Below are 20,054 nucleotides of genomic sequence, written 5' to 3' on the forward strand. Positions count from 1 at the left end.
CAATGATTTGGGTCTTAAATACTGGTAGTCCTATTAACAGTTACAATTCATTGCAGAGACTTTAGGTCAGTAGGAGATTTGAAGACGATGTGAGATTCCTGAACGTTGGAGATGGAAGATCAGTTCCAGTTCTAGCTTTAGAAATCATCAAACTTGTATTCAATTCTTATATTATTATTCTTAGTGATTATCATTATTGTCTTAGTTTCTTATTGAATATAATTTCTATAGGCTTTCTGACCAAAAAAAATTATAAAATTTTAATAAAAAAAATTTTTGTGACATCATTTTGAATAGTGTTACTGTAATGCACGGACAATTGAATAATAAAATTTATATTATATCATGGCCTAATGTAATATACACATCAAAAAAATATCCTAGGATAGATGATGTCTCGGATGGCTACCTTTGGTACTGTAAGCTAGGTCATATTAATAAGAATAGAATGAACAGGTTAATTCGAGAAGAAATCCTTAAGGACAATAATTATGAATCATTGCCAACCTGTGAATTTTGTCTACTTGAAAAGTTGACCAAACCATCTTTTATTGAAAAAAATGAACGAGCCAATGATGTTCTAGATCTTATACATATTGATGTATGTGGACCGATGAGCACAAGTACCAGAGAAGGGTATCAGTACTTCATTATATTCACAGATGACCTATCTAGGTATGGGTATGTCTATTTGATGAAAAATAAGTTTGAATCACTTAAAATGTTCAAACGATTTCGTAGTGAGGTAGACAAATAAACTAGAAAGAGTATTAAAGCTCTTCGATCTGATTGAGGAGGTGAATATCTTTTTAATGAATTTCTGACATATCTAGAAGAGAATAAAATTCTCTCATAATAGACTCCTCCTAGAATACCACAGCATAATGGCATCTCAGAAAGGAGGAATTGAATCTTGTTAGATATGATTTGATCCATGATGAGGTTTTCGAATATGCCAATCTCATTTTGGGGATATGTGCTCGAGTCGACTTGCTATGTACTTAATAGGGTTCCGAGTAAGTCTGCGAATAAAGCACCATATGAAATATGGACTGAATATAAATTGGTACTCTCACATCTTAGGATGTGGGTATATCTGGCTTATATCAGATGTTTAAAAATAGATGAACTAGGATCTAAGTCTGATAAATGTATCTTCATAGGATATCCTAAAGAAATCAAGGGGTATTACTTCTATCTTGCTGATGAACAGAAAGTGTTCATGAGCAATAAAGCACACTTTTTAGAAAAAAAAAATTTAGTGAAGAAATTAGTGCTTCTAAAATCGAACTTGATGAAGTTTAATGGGTAGAAGAATCGACATAATCTAGTGAATTCATAGAATCTGATTTGATTGAATCAAATTCAGAACTTGTTATTGATGCATCATTAAGGAGATCCGATAGAGTATCGCACCCGTCGGATAGATACTACAATTTTTTGCTACGAGATGGGGATCTTATTGAACTCGATGAGAACAATGAGGATCCAATCTCCTACATAGATGCTATATAAAGATCTGACTCTGATAAGTGGCTTGAAGTCATGAAATCCAAAATAGAGTTCATGAAGGTCAATGATGTATGGACATTAGTTGATCCACCTGAAGGGATAAAATTCATAGGATGTAAGTGGATCTTAAAGAAGAAGAGAGATACAGTCAGAAAGGTGAAGACCTATAAAGTCCATCTGTTGTCAAGAGATATCGTCAACATTATGGTATTGACTATGATGAGACATTCTTCCCTATGATAATGCTGAAGTCCATTCGGATCATGCTTGCGATAGCTGCTTATCTAGACTATAAAATCTGGCAAATGAATGTGAAAACAGTTTTTCTCAACAGATGAGTCTAAAATACAATCTAAAAAAAAGGTGTATATGATATAACCTGAAGGTTTCACATCCACAGACAAGTCTAAGGTATGCAAGTTTCAAAGATCCATTTATGGATTGAAGCAAGTAGGAGTTGGAACATGTATTTTGATAAAGTGATCAAAACATATGGCTTTGTTAGGAACGTAGAAGAACCCTGCATATATAAATGGATTAATAATTTTGTGATAGTATTTCTTGTTCTGTATGTGGATGACATTCTCTTAATCGAAAATGACATTCGTACACTACAAGGAATAAAGATTTGGCTATCATCTCAGTTCTCCATGAAGAATTTGAGAGAAGCATCCTATATTTTTGGGATGAAGATCTATAGAGATAGATCAAAGAGGATGCTTGAATTATCTCAATCCACGTATATCGACACCGTACTGAAATGGTTCAGCATGAAAAATTCAAAGAAGGGCTATCTCCTGATAAGCATGGAATTACTCTCTCAAAGAGAGATTGTCTGACAATTTCTCAAGAGAGAAAGCGTATAAGTAGAATTTCATATACTTCGGTAGTGGATTTCATAATATACGCTATGATATGTACAAGATCAGATGTGACATACTAGGAATAGTGAGCAGATACCAGTCTGATTCAGAGAACCACTAGAAGGTTGTAAAAATTATTCTTAAATATTTAAAAAATACTAAGGATTAGTGGCTTGTTTATAGAGAATCTGACTTAAAACTTATGAAATTTATAGATTTCAGTTTTCAGTCGGATCATGATGACAGCAAGAGCGTGTCAGGTTACATCTATACCATGAATGATGGAGTAATCTGCTAGAAAATTTTCAAACAGCACATCATGGCCGACTCTATTTGCGATGCAGAATATATCGCAACATCCAATGCTATGAAAGAAGCTGTGTCGTTACAGAAGTTCATCGGTGAGCTCGGAGCGATGCCCTCCCTCGATGGTCCTATTTTGTTGTACTGCGATAATATTGCTCAAACGAAGGAATCGAAGTTACATCAATGCATCAAATATATTTTGTGTCGCTACCACCTAGTTCGAAAGATCGTGGATCGAGGTGGTATTGATCTTCAGAAGATCGATGGAAAGGAGAACCTGCCTGATCTATGTACTAAAATCCTTAGTATCAAGAAGTTCGAAGACCATAAACTGAAGATAGGTATACGATATTGTACTGATCGACTTTAGGTCAAGTGAGAGTTGTTGAAAATTATGTTTCAAAGCCAATCGTTAGTTTGTTGATGGTTGTGCTAAATAATAAAAATATATATAAATTGATAAATTAATAAAATTATTATTTAGCTTATTTATCATAAAGTAGTGTACATCTTTTTAATGACTCCAATTCTTATGATGAAGTCCTTAGGACTATCCTAATCGATATAGGAGGATATATCATTTAGTTCTTAAAATAAGTTTACGATCAAATGATACGCTATTACTAGGACGATAGTATTTATCGAGTTTAGATCATTGTATGTCATACGCATTGGTTGTCCTCATAATCAAGAGGTGTGGAGACACTGATATAGCATACAAGTGAAATGTAAGAGTACATCTCATTGAACGTGACCAATTGTTAAGCACTCTGCTGTCAAGAAAAGCTCACGAAGGATATGGGTATAAGTGTCTCTCTGATCTGAAATCACCACGATGACTTGCAAGCAACTCACTGTGCTTTGGTGTCGGACTACTTGAATTTTTAATTTAGTGACGAAAAATTTTTGGATACAGTCAAGTACTTGCGAAGTTGGTGTGTGAGACAAGATGGAATTGATCCCTCTGAATAAGTAGGAGTTAATACATCAATATGTTTCAATTTAGTAAAACCTTAATCAGGATAATTCATATGATGGATTTGAAATGTTGAGACATAATGTGGTTGACTATTATGGAATTTGACAGTTAAACCTTAGCTCACTTTGAGCATTAGGGTCAAAGGGATGAATTATACGATAATCATATGCTAATAGGTTCATGAATGATGCTTTGCAATCTTTTGACCTATCCGGATATCGAGTACCATTGCTAGATGGTCACTTTGATTGGTATAGAAAGTCCATTCCTATACTATCGGCTTAGGTTCGAACCTATAAGATCACATTCAAAAAAAGTTTCTGACTGATCATATGGCTGATCAACGATTGAAAATCGTTCTAGGATTTAATCATCAGTTCGATTGATGATTTATCTTATATAAAAGTTGTAATAAATTAATTCACTAATTGTCAGTGAATTATAAGAGGATTGATTAGCAATTAGATTGCTAATTAACTCAATTTGATTGAACATTGAAGTTTGGATTAAATCTAATTTAACCGGATTCAATTTGGTTGGTCCGATTATATTATGAGATGACCTAATCGCTAAGGGTGTTCGATTTCTGATTCGAACTCTATTAATTTTTAATTTGATTAGAATTTAATCGAGATAATTTATTATCTAATTTGATTAGGTAATCTAATTAAGTTTAACCTAATTTAGTTGGGTCAAGAACCTAATTAGATAAGAACACAAATTTGAATTCAAATATAATGAGAATACTCCTTGCGCCACCCTACCTGCGTCCATCTTTTCTTTATTCGTGAAAGTGGTTTTCATGTAGAATTTTTTATGCCTAGAAGGTGTTTGATGCCTTCTTCTGATCTTTTTTGGATTAGAATGTGGTTGGTTCAAGTTTGAGTTCGAATTGGTTTGAAATCAAACTTAAACCAAGAGTCCAAGTTTTGTGGGACTCTTCCTTGCCACCGACCAGCCTTCTTTCTCATGCACAAATGATTTTTTGTAAGAATTTTTTGTGTCAATCTAAGTGTTGTCGCCACCCTTTCTAAGTTTCTTAGATGTGAATTGAGTTTGGTTGAAAATTGAGTTCAAATCTGATTTGAATTCATGATAAGATCAAACCCTATTTGAACCTGAACCAAACCACCCAAACTCTATCCTTATCTTGATGGGATGCCACTTTAAGAAGAGGTAATTTTTTATGCACCTCATTAGATCACTTTTGGCATGAGAGAACCTTAGAGAGGGTGTGAGAAATCTGAGAGCAAGGGTGGGCATCCGTGCATGAGAAAAAGAGGAAGAAGGTTCCTTTTTGGGGTGTGAGATCTAGGGTGGGCCTTTAGGGTTTTTTAGTTCCAATTTTGTGAGAGAGAAAAATAAAAGGAGTTTTGTTCTTCTTCTTTCACATCATCTCCTCCTAAAAAAACTCCATCTTCTAATCTGGAGATATCCGTTCGATCTGAAAAAAAGAGTCTCCATCAGCCATCCAGAGCCTTCATCATAAGCTAGCACTTTCGAAAAGGACGATCTATTCGGAGCTTCGAGTGGACTACCTGTAGAGGCTAGATATGCTGTGAGACTTTTCAACATCAGGAAGGATCTCCTGTCATGCTCATCAGTAGTGGTGATCGTCGATCCGTGATCAGATAAGGAGTTCTGAACTCATCGGATCAAATCTAACCATTAGATCTGATTCAGGGCCTCGATACAATCGATGCAGTCTTTTATGTTCAATCAAATTTTTTTTATGCATTATTTTCATGTCATAGATCCTTAGAAAGATGGTTTAGATCTGATCAAAAGCATGTATAGAAGATTAAATAGTTTAATCTACTGCTTCTGCTATAAAAATTTTAAAAAATACATGCTTTCAATTGCCTGTTTTCCAACAGTCTCTGGCTGCCATGAAAGAAAAGAATAAGGGATTGATTGAGTCCCTTGCACAAAGAATCAAGCCCTAGTCCCTTTCTTTTTAAACTACAAAAGAAAAAGATTAATAGAAGCAAAAAAATTCTTACCAGGCTCTTGGGAGGGAGAGGAAGAACCATGAAGAAATAAGCGATGGAGGAGAAAGAGGAGATAGGAGGTGGAAGACGTGGAGTGTTGGGATGGTGGTGAGATGAGAGAAGAAGATGAAGAGGAATAAGAAAGAAACAAAGCAGTACATGGCTTGGCATGGGTGGAAAATGATGAAAAGGGAAGAAGATGAACAGGGATGGGTTTAGTTTGCTGGAGGGGAAGAAACTAGCAATGCTCTATTTTCTCTCAGAGCTCACCCCCAACTGAGGTTGCGGTCCCTTTTTCTTCTCTCTTACTTTTTGCTTTTTGATTTGGGGTTGCATGCAGATGCCACATGAATGGCCATGGGCCCTAGCATGCGGCCCCCACATAGCATTCGTGACTTGAGCCCATATCCAATGTAAATGGTCCAGGTCTGAATCTCACAAATAAAGCCTCCACCGATGAAGAGGAGCAAAAAAAAGTATCGCCACCTCCATCAGGACCATGGTCATGATATTGAGGAGTACATCCAATCGAAGGACGATATTGAAACCTTAATTCAAAAAGATTATTCAGAAAATATCTCCAAGAATGAAAGAATTGAGCAGCCGAAAAGCCAGTTCAGCATCAGCTTAAGGAGGAGAACAATATTAACCGATATACGGCTAGAATCATCAACATGATCTTGGGGTTCTCTAGTGACGAGGTGGCAAGAGGCTAAGCTAAAGATCAATCACTAAAGAGGTAATGTATCGGTGATATCATTTCCTTTACTAATGATGATCTTCGAGAAGTTCAAACTCCTCGTGATCATATTGTCATTGTATAGATGATAATAACAAATTATGATGTAAAAAGATTTTAATTGATCATAGAAATTCAGGTGATATCCTATTTTATGATGCATTTCAAAGAATGAAGTTGCCTATTCACCGACTAAAGAGAGTTAATACTCCTTTGATTGGATTTTTTGATGATTTAATTGCAATAAGCCAAAGTAATCTTATCAATAACGATAGGATGGAAGCCTCGGCAAGTAACCATCTAGCTGACCGTCCTTGTAGTCTGGTTACTTTTAGCTTATAATGCCATTTTAGGTCGGCCCAATTTGAATGCATTTCGGGCAGTGGTATCCACATACCACTTTTTGATGAGATTTTTAATAAGCCATAGGATCGAAGAAATCTAAGGAGATCAAATGTTGGCCTGACAATGCTTCTTGACTACGATAAAAGGAAAAAAAATCATGAAGTCACTGCCAATTGAAGGGCTCGACCACCAAGAAGGGTCCAAGGAGGTCTGGGGCGAACTGATGGAACAATTGTTCTCGATGCCACTTAAAGAGAAAGACATGAGCAGAACCATCCAGATCGGATCATTGTTGATGCCAGACCTCCGAGGTTGGTTAGTGGACTTTCGTCGAGCCAACCTAGACATTTTCATATGGTCGATCCCTAATATGCTAGGTATATCATATGATGTTATTGTCCATTGGTTGAACATCAATTCGAAGCACCATCCAGGGGTTGGCTAGTGGGATCATTGTCATATGGAAGATAGGTTCGATGACTGTTGATGTATTTTATAATTGTTCTCAACAAGTAGTTATAGTTTCTCAGAACCAAATTCTGATCCATGGATTTTAGCAGCTATATATGCAAATACTGATTACAGGCAATGCTGCTTAAGAATAAGCTTACTTCTATTGTGCAACAAGGGTTCCCTATGGTGGTGGCAGGCGACTTTAATTGTACGGAAAGGCCTTTTGAAAATTCTGTTGGTATGGGTTATTTAGAAAATGTTGGAGTGTGGAAATTTTGCCAATTCATTTCCACCAATGGGCTTATTAATCTAGATTTTGTTGAACCTAGATTTACATAGCATAATAATTGATGGGGACCAATCAAAGTCTAAAAGAGAATTGATAAGGCTTATGCTACCTCTTACAAGACTCATAGATTTCTTAATTTTCGGGTTCGACTTCTTCCTCAAATTTCATTGGATCACCATCCACTTTTACTATTTATAGAAGCCAATGAACCCTGGAGCCCCCCATTTCGCTTTGAGAAAATTTGGTTATTGTATCTTCAATCTTGAGATGTGGTTCATGAAGCCTAGAGGATGTCGGTATAAGGTGAGTCCATGCATCCAGTTTGTAGAAAATTAGAACTTGTCAAGCGGAGACTTCGGAGATGGAATAAAGAATGTGTGGGTAATATATTTGGACGATTGGAGGAGGCTGAATGTACCATAGTAGAATTGTAGTTAAAGGAGGATCAATTTGGATTATTATCTATGGATAAGCTATCTACTTTATGGGGTACACTCTCCTTGCATCATTCTCTTTTGCACCAACATGAAGTTTTTTGGTGTCAGAAGTCTAAGACAATGTGGATTGTGGAAGGAGATCAAAACACTATGTTTTTTCATTAATTAGTACTTATTAGAAAACAACGGAATGTGATTTCTCTACTGCATGCAGCCAATGATGAATTGATTGAGTAGGCAGATCAAATTAAAAAGGAGATCGTTCATTTTTTTTTATCAAGATGGGAAGATGATATAGCTAGTTCCTCTTCTTATGTGTTTCTCCCATCTGATAGTCATCTCTTGAATGCAGATAATGCTTTCCTTCCGAGCAATGTCATTGAATAGGAGATCATATATTTGCGTAATGGTGGAGGATGAGGCACCTGATCCATATGGATTTTCTTTAGTATTCTTCAAAAGATATTGGCATATTATTCCACGTGATGTAATAGAAGATATTTAGTTATTTTTTAATATGACTTGTATGCTGAGGGGTGGGAAAGAAACGGTCATTGCTTTAATTCCTAAAATAGATGATGCTATTGAGCCAAGTTACTTTAGGTTGATTAGCTTATGCAAAATTTTGTACAAAATAATTACTAAGCTCATGGTGAATAGAATGAAATCTTTGCTACCCAAGTTAATAAGCCATGAGCAAGGAGCTTTTGTGGGTGGTCTAAATATATTTGATAATATTCTTGTAGCTTGGGAATTTACAAATTATCTTAATAGAGCATCATGTTGCAAAAGTCTTATGGTGATAAAACTTGACATGGAGAGGACATATAACTGAATGAATTGGCACCTCATGGAATATTCATTATTATAGTTTGAGTTCAGTGGCAACTAGATTAAGAGGATACTTGATTGTGTTCCGGAGCCATCATTTACTATTTTGGTCAATGACATGATGTCAGAATTTTTTCAATTATTTGTCGGGCTTTTTCAAAGATGTCTTCTCTCGGCATACTTATTTATTATATGTGCAGATATATTATTCAGATCGTTATGAGCTTTGTTATGCTTGATCATCTTAAAGCTTATTGCTTGGTACCACTTGCCCATCCTCTTTCTCATTTATTTTTTTTTTGTTGACGATTGCCTTTTATTACTCAAAGCTAGTGTCTCTAATGCATGGATAATCAAGGAAAACAAGGAGGCATATTACATATAGTGCTTCTGGTCAAAAGGTTAATTAGTTTAAATCTTCGATCAAATTCAGCCTAAAGATTAAGATTCACGTAAAGAACAATATCAAAGATGTATTGGGAGTGGGTGAATAGGATGGAGTTTGGCGGTACTTGGGTGTGCCAATCATAGGGAAGAAACTAAGTTGTGCCGAGAGTTTGGAAAAGGAGCAGCAAATTCACGCGAAGAAAACTAGCTGATTGGAAACTCACTTCGTTTGTCTATGATGGGGAGAATTACATTGGTAAAATCAATTCTTTCCTCCACGCCTGTTTATGTGATGACTAATGCTATTATTTCAAAAACTTGTTTGTTGAAGATCGAATAATTGTTGAAGAACTTTATTTGGGGTGCACCTAGGGATCAGAAAAGGATTCATGTATTATCGTGGAATAAGTTGTGTCAACATATTCACGAGTGAGGATTGGGCGTTCACTCTTTGCAAACCCGACATGGAGCTATGTGGGCCTAGCACTCTGCAAAGATTATTTTTGAACCTGACAATATATGCTGTTCCTTGATGAGGTCTAAGTATGGAGTTCCATTATTTCATCAAGTATCTTCTGATCGGTCTAGCTCAGTCTTTTGGAAAGAAGTTTCTAACTATTTTTATATTGTGTGGGATAACATCCGATGGGTTTTTGGTGATGGTCACCTATTGATGTCTTGAATGATGCTTGGGTGTCTACCTTACCACTAGCCTTTTGGCCAACGATGGTGAATTAGGGAGCATGGAGAATATGATGATTGGTGATCTTGTCATCCCAGGAGCAAAACAGTGGAATGCTACTCTCATTTCGGAGTGCTTTAATGCTTTGTTGGATAGGACGGTATAGGATCTCACTTGTTCTTCTAAAGTAAGCACCAGAGACCTTTCTATGAAAATGAAAAGATCTCCAAGTAGATGTGTGGACAGTGCTTGGATCTAGAAGAGTGGCGTCAATCCAAGGGTGGCACTTTTCTTATGGAAAGTGATGTGGAATCATGTTCCTTGCCGAGGGATGTTGCATGAACGGGGAGTTAATATTTATGCATTCTGTGATTGTTGCCCATAGGTGAAGGAAACAGTTTCTCATGTGTTATTTCACTGCATTAAGGCCAGAGGAGTATGGAATTTAGTAGGTGCATCTGATGCATTGTTTATGAATCCTTCTCCGACCGAGGCTTTCTTTACTTTATTAAAGGTGGCTAGATGCGATGCCAGAAGCAAGCTAGCAAGTATTCTAGCTTCTTATGCACTTTATAATATTTCGCTTGCTAGAAATAGTTAGATATTTCAGAATTGCAATCTGTCATCGGGAATGGCAGGAGCGTGGTCGTTTGTGCAAGCAAATGCAGTCGGTATTGCACCTACCATTGGAAATTCCTTGATAGCTAGGGACACCTGGGAGTCCACTTCAGCGACCGTTGGTTCTCGGCAGATTTTTGTATATTGGGAGCCCTTGCCTCCAAACTTTATCAAGATAAATTTTGACGATAGTATACTTGATCAGGACCGGCCCTGGAGCAGGTCAAACTAAGCGACCGCCCCAGATCCCAGGCCTAGACCTTGTATTGATGTTCCAATAGGATGCAAGGATGACTTTCTACAATATTATAACAAGAAAAATAATTAAATAAGTTAATGATGGGTTTTATACACTGTTTAACGAATATATCTATAGAAAATTATTGCACATAGATTAATTTTTCAATGATAATTAATATTTAAAGTATGTTAATTTTTAATAGAGAAGGTCTCATTTTTTTCATTTAGTCCTAGGTTTAAAAAATATCAGGACCGGCTCTGTACTTGATAAAGATGCCAAAGGAGGAGCTAGATTTCTGATCAGAGGCATCACATTATGAATTATTGGCAGCTGGTGGGGCATCTTTCTTTGACATCACCGTTCCAAGGGCGGAATTAAGAGGTGCTTGGGAAGGCTTTCAATATGCAATCCTAAAGTTGAAAGCTAGTTATATCCTTTTGGAAGGAGATTCAGCGTCCGTTATTAATTGGATTACACAACAACATTTTGATAAAGAACATCATCATTTGTTTATGGATATTCGTACTCTATTACCGGTCCGTATCTTATTTACAGCAACTCATATATATCATGAGGCGAATAGAGCGGCGTATTGGATGGCAAATTATATGGTAAATTACTTTGGTGGTATTTTATGGATGACTTACTTTTCCACTCCCATCCAATTTAGGCATATTCTGCAACGCTGATACGATGGTTTGCATCTAAAGTAGATGGATCTAAACCATCTGGTTCAGGAGAAAAGAAAAAAAAAAGAGAGTCAGTAACTTGAATTAAGTTGACCACTTACAACCAAAGCCTCAATCTATCTCCGGCCTAGGTTGCTCAAGCCCAGACCTAGAGTTTACTTTGGGCTCAGCGTGGCCCGGCCTGGTTGCGCCCCGCAAACCGTGAGCCACCTCGAGTGAAACCCTAGACTTCCAGTATAAATAGCACGCCGACGTCGCTCTTCAAAGCTCCACTTCTTTTCTTTTCTTCCTCCGGCTCCATCTTTCCCCTCTTGACCTAATCGATTTCGATCTCTTTTTTACATCTTTCCCCTCCCGACCTAATCGATTTCGATCTTTTTTTTTTTTTCGTTGTTCTAGCTGTGTATTTTTCCTTCTTGAAGTGGTCTGCCTGCGGAGCGTGATGATGTTGTAATGTCGCCCCAGTCTTACGACCCGTTCATCTTGGGACTGGCGATGGTGATTGACTATTCTATCTGATTCCTTTCCATTTTTCTTTCGTTTTCTTGATAAATTTAGTGCTCTTTTACATTAATTTTGGTATATATTTATATTTTTTTTTTTTTGGTCTTTCTAATGCAATTAAAGGGTGACATGATGATTTCTAATCCATAGAAATATTTCTGCATTTTAGATGATGAGTATATATAAACATGCACTACCATCTGATCTCCCTTTAACTATTACTTTTAAATCACTGATTTTACCAAATTTTCCTTAAATTAATTTACTAGATGATTCTATAATCCTGATGTATTGAAATTTTTTTAGCTTTCTAGACATGTTATGGCTTTTGTTGGTAGTTCGATTGGTGAGTATTTTATTCTTATTTTTTGTTAAAAGAAATTAATTTAAAAAACTCTGTAATTTTGTTTATATCCTGTAAATTCCGTATACCAGAATTTTTCAAGCGTTGTGCAATCTGTGATGAAGTTGTAATTTATTGCTGAGTTGCAATGATTATTCATCAAATTAATCACCATCTTTCGGCTGAGGTTGCACGGTTGTTTTCTCATATGCATTTATTTTTATCTGCGAGTTAATATTGGTTTTTAATTGTAGGAATTATTATTTTTATACGCAATATTAATGCCATTAGGTATCTGATGCTCAGTGTGGTTTATGGCTGTGCGTCTCGTTAGAATGGCAGATAAGGAGGAGAGGAGCAGGTCTTGCGACGCTGGTTGCTCTTCTTCCATGAGCTTCCTGTTACTTTTACCCTTACCCTGCTCACATTTCTCCGTTTTACTCTTTTATCCTTTTAACACACGTCTCTTTTTTTTTTTTGGATCTTTATGTTCTTTTAATCGAATATATTTGGTCGTTGACATTGTGAACTGGAAAATTTTATCAGTGCAAGCAGATCGAGAAATTTCAAAACAAGTGTGAACCCAATTTGCATGATGTTAAAACTGTTTTTTTTTTATTGGATTTAGTAGTGGATAGTTGAAGAAACAAAGGCAAATAAATAAGCGTTCACTATCAGAGATTTAGGAAGTTTCGTATCTGTAAGTGGCCTCTTTATGGTCTCCGTTTTTTTTTTTTTATCTCAAAGAGGTTTTTTCCACAGTCCATTCCAATGGGTGACATTTTGGAACTATTGAGGGCCAATAAGGATTACTTCCTCTGCTATGAGACTGGCTGCTGTGTTCTTACAGGCTTCCTTGTAGGAGATGGACATGGCATTGTCTTAGGTGCTTGGGTGCTGTTGGCTATGATAGCCATATTTTAACATCCTCTTCCTTAGTTAAGATGGGTTCCCCTTATCTCCAACCATGAGATCCAACTTTGGTGGGCCTCTAAAATTGAATTCTACCTGTTCTCTCTTCGTTACCAGAGAGACTCCATGGAGGGATTACTTTTTGCAGAGTCCCTTGTACCGAGCTCAGGATGGTCTCAAAGTTGCAGCTTATATCCTTAAGGCCTCTTACATCAGGATTGTGGAGGTTTTTACTTTTCCACCCATGACCAATCTTGTGATAATTGATGCTCAAAATTGCTCAATCTGCCTTCTTAATTATTAAAAAAAACAAAATATTAAATGGCTACATCCATTATGAACTTGCTTGATTGCAGAGTGGAAGCTTGAATTAAAAATGTAAAAGCTTTCCCTTTATAACAAATGCATTTTGTATTTCAATACATTAAGGAAGGACAATTTAGAAAATAAATTAAGTTAGACATATTTAAACGTAATTTAAATATTTGCATTGATCTATTTTTAATCTCTCCCAATAACTATTAATCACATCCCCAATCATTGTCATCCTAATAGTGAAATTACTGCTCATTTTGTGCTTGATTTTCTGAAATTACTACTTTACAAACAAATGTCTTAGCAGTTTTTCTCTTGTTGACAATGAAAGAATAGGATCTTTTTCTTTTATCTGAGACTAGAAATTCTTATTTTTCATCGGTGGCATGGAAACAAAATGTTCCTATTTCATGCAGACAAAAATATCTCAATAACATCTTATAAGCAAAAAAGCTATTCTATTTGTTCCGTAAATCTTGAACTTGGACTTGTTCTTTTGTGTGGCTTTTTTTTTTTTTTCATTGCCAACTTTCAACTCTCTCCAATTCTCCAATCCATTTTGTGCTATATGAAAATTTTTTAAATAATTTTTAAAAAATTACAGTTTCACCTTCTCAATATTAACCGATTTTGATCCACATGCTCTTATCTTTAAAATTTCAAAATGATCCTTTAATTTTCTAAATCATTTTAAAGTGGCCTTTTGTAAATGGGCTAACATCATGAACCTGCCCTTTCTTCGCCCCTTTGGTAGCTCACCTCCTCATCTGAAGCCCGAAGAGAAGAACAAGAGAAAAAGAAAAAAAAAAAAAGAGAGAAAAGAAAGGGAAAGAGATGTGTGTCGGCTGGTTGGGTGGTGGCTTGGTCAGGATCTATCAATTGACACCACTCCTACTATTATTCTTTAAAACTCTTGTGCATATTCCTTCAAAATGTATTAATCTTCACATAAATCAACTTGAATTCTCTGCATTATTTCTTCATTTTGTGTCAAGAAATAAATGAATTGGGTTCAAACCTTGAGTGCTGCTTAAATATTTTAAAGAATCCTATGATTTGATGAATAATCTGAGAATTCTATGCTAATGGTATCCTATAGTTTGATGAAAACCCTCCTTAAAGGTCTTAGGGTAATCTATAGTTTGATGAAAGTACTCTTTAAATATCTCAGGAGGTACTTGGTTGGAGGGAGTGGAGATTTAGAATCGGAATGAGAATGGATGACTTTCATTTCAATCGTTCGGTTGGGAGAAATTTCATTTCGATTCTAATTTCGGAGTAGAATGAGAATGATCCACTCTATATAGAATTCAATTCTACTTTCTTCTATAGATTTAAATTTTTATTTCAATTTTGATTTCGATTCCAATCGTTTGGTCATTTCGATTCTGATTTCAAGCCATTTCTATTTTCATTTCAATTTCGATTTCGGTCATGAACCATACATCCTCTTAAAGTAATTTATAGTTTAATGAAAAATTCGTAAAGTGTCCTCTATTTTGATATAATCTCTTCAAAGATTTTAGAACATCCTATAATTCAAAAAGTAAACCTCCTCAAAGATCTCAAAGCATCTTGTAGTTTGAGGAAAGACCTCCTTAAAGATTTTAAAATAGCTAGTAGTTTGATGAGAAACCTAAAGGATTCAAAGGTAATGTTAACTACTAATTCAACTTAAAGACTATAATACAAAACCTAAAAATGCTAATCTAATATATAATATAATAACTAATTCACATTAATGCTCTGTTTGATATGGAGGGTAGACTAAAGAAAGGATGGATGAAAAAGAGAGGATGGATGGAAGAGAGGATGGATGTGGTAAACATAGATGGATGTGGATGAGAATGATTCTCTTCTCTGTTTGGTATACAATAAATAGAAGAGAGGATGGATGGTATTTTTACTAAACTATCTTTTGATAAGAAAGTATTATTATTATCCATTTACAACACTTATCTATACTAATAAAAATAAGATAATATATATTCTTAAAATATAAATAATTTATAATTATATAAATATATAGATATTTAATTTTAATTTAATTTCTTTCAATAAATATTTTTATAAATTAATTATAATAGAATTAATTTAATGATTAATTGTATTCATTAGTTGCATAAATAACTAATTAATTTATAACTTAATTCAAATATTTATTGTTTTTATATAAATAGATAACTAAAAAATAGTGAATATAAATAGAAAAATATAAGATAATTTTTATTATTTAATTATAATTATGAAATTATGTATTAAAATTAAAATAATTAAAATAGAGAACTTGAACTAAGCAGAAGTCAGAGAGTGAAACAAAATTTTTGTGTAACAGATATAAGGAATAGTTATAAAAAAATAAGAACATACTTCAGAATATATTCAGAAATAGATATAAAATTGAACTATAGCCGTATGTCATTTTTATTCTAATATATTCATAACTTGAAAAAAATAGTCCATCCAATCAAATCGTTCATTTGTAGAATTCTCTTCCCATTTAATTTTTCAATCTTTCTTCCACTCATCATTCCAACTATCTTCCATATATATTATTTTAAAAAAAAATATTTTAAAAGATAATTAATTATTTATGAAATAAATAATTTATAAATAAATAGACTAATAATAGTTAAGATACTAAAACTTGAATATTATCGTTTTTTTTTCAGAATCCTCTCATTTATTTCTTTTTATTTATAGTCATGAGAACCTAATGTATTATCAAATAAAAAAAAATCTACTTCATCCTGAGAACCACCCTCTGTTACAAGGTGCACCCAATAAAACCCTCCAACCCATTTCCTGAGAACTCAATGTATTATCTTTTTTTTTTTTTTAGTTATTATCAAATAAAAAATTGAAAAGACCCCCCAACCCGCTTCATCCATGCACCCAGGAAAACCACCCTCTATTTTGAGTGTTTTAAGTCTATCAGGACAACCACCCTCCCCACACCACCACCCCCGCGATTCCACGTGCTTGCTTCCATTTTTTTCTTATTTTTTTTGTTTTGAGTCAGGAACCAAACGTCTTTCTGTTATAGCCCGTAAAAATCAGAACAATTGAAAAAAATAATTTTTCATTGACAATGACCATATGGATAAATGATAAAAAATAATATTAGATAAACAAAAGAATGAAATTTATTTTGATTAGACATTCAAACTGAAAAAGAAAAAAAAAAAAAATCTTACCCATAAGCGGTGATAGGATGCTGAGGCGATAAGACGTTGAGAAAAAAAAGAACGAAAGAAAATATCTAGGTATGGATTGTTATTAAGATTTAGTTAAAATATTTATGAGAGATTTTTTTATTATTATGATAATTTATTCTTCACAATTTCATCCATCATCCTCCCAAATTTAGAAGGATATAGATTTGTAGGTTCGGATGGATGGACAATTCATCTTTTTTATCCATCATCTCTAAAAATTTTTGAACTAAATGATGGATGGAGACCATCCATTCTTCCAATCCCGTCCATCTTTCCTCTCATAATCCCAACCAAACATAGAGTAAGGATCTTTTAAGTATCCTTGTGAAAATTGGATGGTAGTATTTGGTGACCAAAATGTGATAACCATGGTGATCTAAGATCATTAGTGATCTAAATTCTGTGGTGACCAATTACCAATGATCTAAGATCACGACATTTGGTAGGCCATAGTCTAATGATTAAAGATCCTCGAGTATTCACAAGTAATCTATTTGGTATTCTATGATAATCTAAGATCACTGATTATATAATATCAAAACTATCCATAATATATTCTATCAAAATATATTTATTAATCATATATAATATATTATAAATAAAATATTATTATATTTATAAATATATTAATCATTAATAAATTTTATAAAAATATATTTATTAGTCCTATAAATTATTAATTCTATAAAAATATATTAATTATTATTATAGAATTAATATTAATATTAATATTTATAATATATTATTTATTATATGAATATTTATTTTGATTAGAAAAATAAAGCAAATTGAAGTAATATGTTAAATATTTCATCATATGAATATAAAGTATAATAAGATGTTTTTACTTTAATTTAAAATTATTATTGAATCATAATATGATAATAATATAATTAATAATATATTATTATATAATATATATTATAAATATAATATATAATATCAAATATAATATAATATTATATATAATATTGATATAATATATTAATAGTATATTGATATATCAAATTTTTTACTAGATTGAGGAATATTTTTGTTATTATATTTGAGTCCAAGATCACTGTCCGAAGGTTATCTTGGATTTCCGACCTTAAAGACAGATATACCATCACTGGGTTGGAAGATGATTTGAGGAGTGAGAGTGATTTAGTCCCATATTAGTTGTGAGTTAAGAAAAACTCTAGCTTATATGGGATGGGACCTTCTCTTCCCCGTAAAGCTTCGTGCTATAGTGATCAAAGGCCAAAGAGGCAATGTCTCATATATGCGGGAGCAAAGATCGATCTGTCCGAACCACGAGCCCTAAGGTGGATCGATGTACTTTCAATGGATTGTGGTGCACTTCCTACAATCTTATCCAGAGTCCCTCTTGATTAGGATGCTATGTTGTGGTATAAGAGGAAAGGCATCATTAGTGCTACATTGGTTGTGAGCCAAGAAAAACTCTGATCTATCTCGAATTTTAAGTGGGCTGGGCCAAATTTTTTCAGGCTTCGGATCGGGTTTAGGTCCGAAAGTTTTTGAAAAACTCTGGCCCAAGCTCGAGCCTGGTTCGAACTCAACCCGAACCCGACTCACCGGCACTCTTCCATCTTTAAAAAATTTATAAAATTTTTTTTAAGCGCTAACCCTAACCCATCCGACCATCTCCCTCCTTAGAGATGAGTATGTATAGGAGAGATCCGTGGGATGGGCCACTGGAGATATCGAATGCGGACTCAACGACGGATGATGACTGGAGCTAGAATTTAGATTTGGATCAGGTGGTGTTGTCGATGTTATCGCGACTGCTGGATGAGATGTAGCAGAGCTAGCTCCTAGCTGGGCTAGGGGATTAGGGAAAGAAGAAGTACGTCAACCTCGGGTGTCTTATTGTCAGCCAGAAGCTCTTCATTTGGATCGTGGGCACTATCATCACCACCATTGCACTTACTAGGTTCATCACTCTCATTGTTAAGATTGTCTCCTGCCACCATCACCCCAAGCCACCGTAGGACAACTACACCCTCGCCTTCCACAAGGCCCTCATGTTCTTCAACACCCAGTGATGCAAGACTAACCTTCTCTGATCTGCCCTAAAAACCTTTCCTTCTCCCAATGCATGTGGTCCCCTTTACAAAATTTGTTAAGATTGGATTTTGATCGATCAAATGAGATAAAGATCGGACTTTGATATGATTTTTGTTGTTTTTTCCTGCAGCTGGGCAGCTTCCCAAGCACAACAATATGTCTTGGAGAGTCATTCTGGGATGAAGGACGACATCTCTGACATGTCCTATGGGAGGAACCTCATCGGAGGCTTCTACGATGCCGGAGATGCTATCAAGTTCAACTTCCTGACCTCCTTCACCATGCCCATACTAAGCTGGAGTGTGATCAAGTATAGTGCCAAGTATGAGGCCGCCGGTGAGCTCAACCATGTTAAGGAGATTATCAAGTGGGGCACCAATTACCCCCTCAAGACTTTCAACAACTCATGAGTCATGACCCAAACTCATCCTAAATACCTAAACCCTTAGGCTCGGATCGGATATTCAGGCTTTTGATTGGGCTGAAATTTGGGCTCTAGCTCGAATCAGGCCAAAGATATATCCGAGCCTAGTCTGAAAGACAAATGGCCCTTGTAATTAAGTCAAAATCTGATTTGAACTGTTTCAAGCATAGTCTGAAGTCCGACCTGAAATCGAATTAGCCCGAGCCCACTTCCAGCCCTAGGCCTGCCCAAGCCATGAGCCCTTGACCGCAACAGTGTAGAACCAAACGCTTGCGATGGTAGACATGCTGTGGTTGAGAGCAGTGACAAGCGAGGTAGGGTTAAGGCTGGTGGTGGACAACGCCTTCACATCAATGGTGATGTCACCCTGGTGGCTTGGAGTTGATATTGTCTTCTATAGTATCTCAAACAAATGGACTTGATTGACTGTTGCAACTTGACTTGGTCAAACATCAGTGAGAGGCTAGGGATAGATCAAGCGAGGCTAGCTAGGAAGATCTAGCTGGAGACAAGGTTGGGATGGGGCCATCGGAGAAGAGGAAGATGATGACATGGGGTGGAGTGCTGAGGATTTGATCCAAGAAGGAATCGAAACTCGAGAGAATTTTTTTTATTAACATACTCAAGTGGTTGCAACTTATCCCACAGCCATTTTGACCACAAGTTGGCCTACTGCAAGTTAGCTTAAAGTTGTAGCACAAGGAGTAACTTAACTTTCCATGCAATTTTAGTTGCAAGCATCTAGAAAAGTTTGTTAGCTGGAATGTGCACCTTGAACCGTGTATGGCTCTATTTATAGGACTCCAAACTATCTATTATTTTATAAAGATATGAAAGGAAATATTTTTCCTAGAATTGTTTATTTTGCAAGTTATATTAGTATAGATTATTAATGTACCCTTATAT

At 35.2% G+C, this 20,054-nt stretch overlaps 1 long non-coding RNA gene and 4 other non-coding genes across 5 annotated transcripts; all 5 read left to right on the top strand.

Annotated features, from left to right (window-relative positions):
* Positions 1-11,643: 11,643 nt before the first annotated feature.
* LOC140858583 (uncharacterized) lies at positions 11,644-14,419 on the top strand. Its single transcript, XR_012142165.1, has 2 exons — positions 11,644-13,347; positions 14,191-14,419. It is a non-coding gene; the product is annotated as an uncharacterized lncRNA (long non-coding RNA).
* On the top strand, positions 11,798-11,884 carry LOC114914353 (small nucleolar RNA U31b). Its single transcript, XR_003801245.1, has one exon. It is a non-coding gene; the product is annotated as a small nucleolar RNA U31b (small nucleolar RNA).
* Positions 11,989-12,076, top strand: LOC114914341 (small nucleolar RNA Z195/SNORD33/SNORD32 family). The gene has a single exon (XR_003801233.1). It is a non-coding gene; the product is annotated as a small nucleolar RNA Z195/SNORD33/SNORD32 family (small nucleolar RNA).
* Positions 12,318-12,402, top strand: LOC114914342 (small nucleolar RNA Z196/R39/R59 family). The gene has a single exon (XR_003801234.1). It is a non-coding gene; the product is annotated as a small nucleolar RNA Z196/R39/R59 family (small nucleolar RNA).
* LOC114914347 (small nucleolar RNA F1/F2/snoR5a) lies at positions 12,489-12,639 on the top strand. The gene has a single exon (XR_003801239.1). It is a non-coding gene; the product is annotated as a small nucleolar RNA F1/F2/snoR5a (small nucleolar RNA).
* Positions 14,420-20,054: the final 5,635 nt, after the last annotated feature.

This window comes from Elaeis guineensis, chromosome 6, assembly GCF_000442705.2.
Source record: "Elaeis guineensis isolate ETL-2024a chromosome 6, EG11, whole genome shotgun sequence".
Lineage (NCBI taxonomy): Eukaryota > Viridiplantae > Streptophyta > Magnoliopsida > Arecales > Arecaceae > Elaeis > Elaeis guineensis.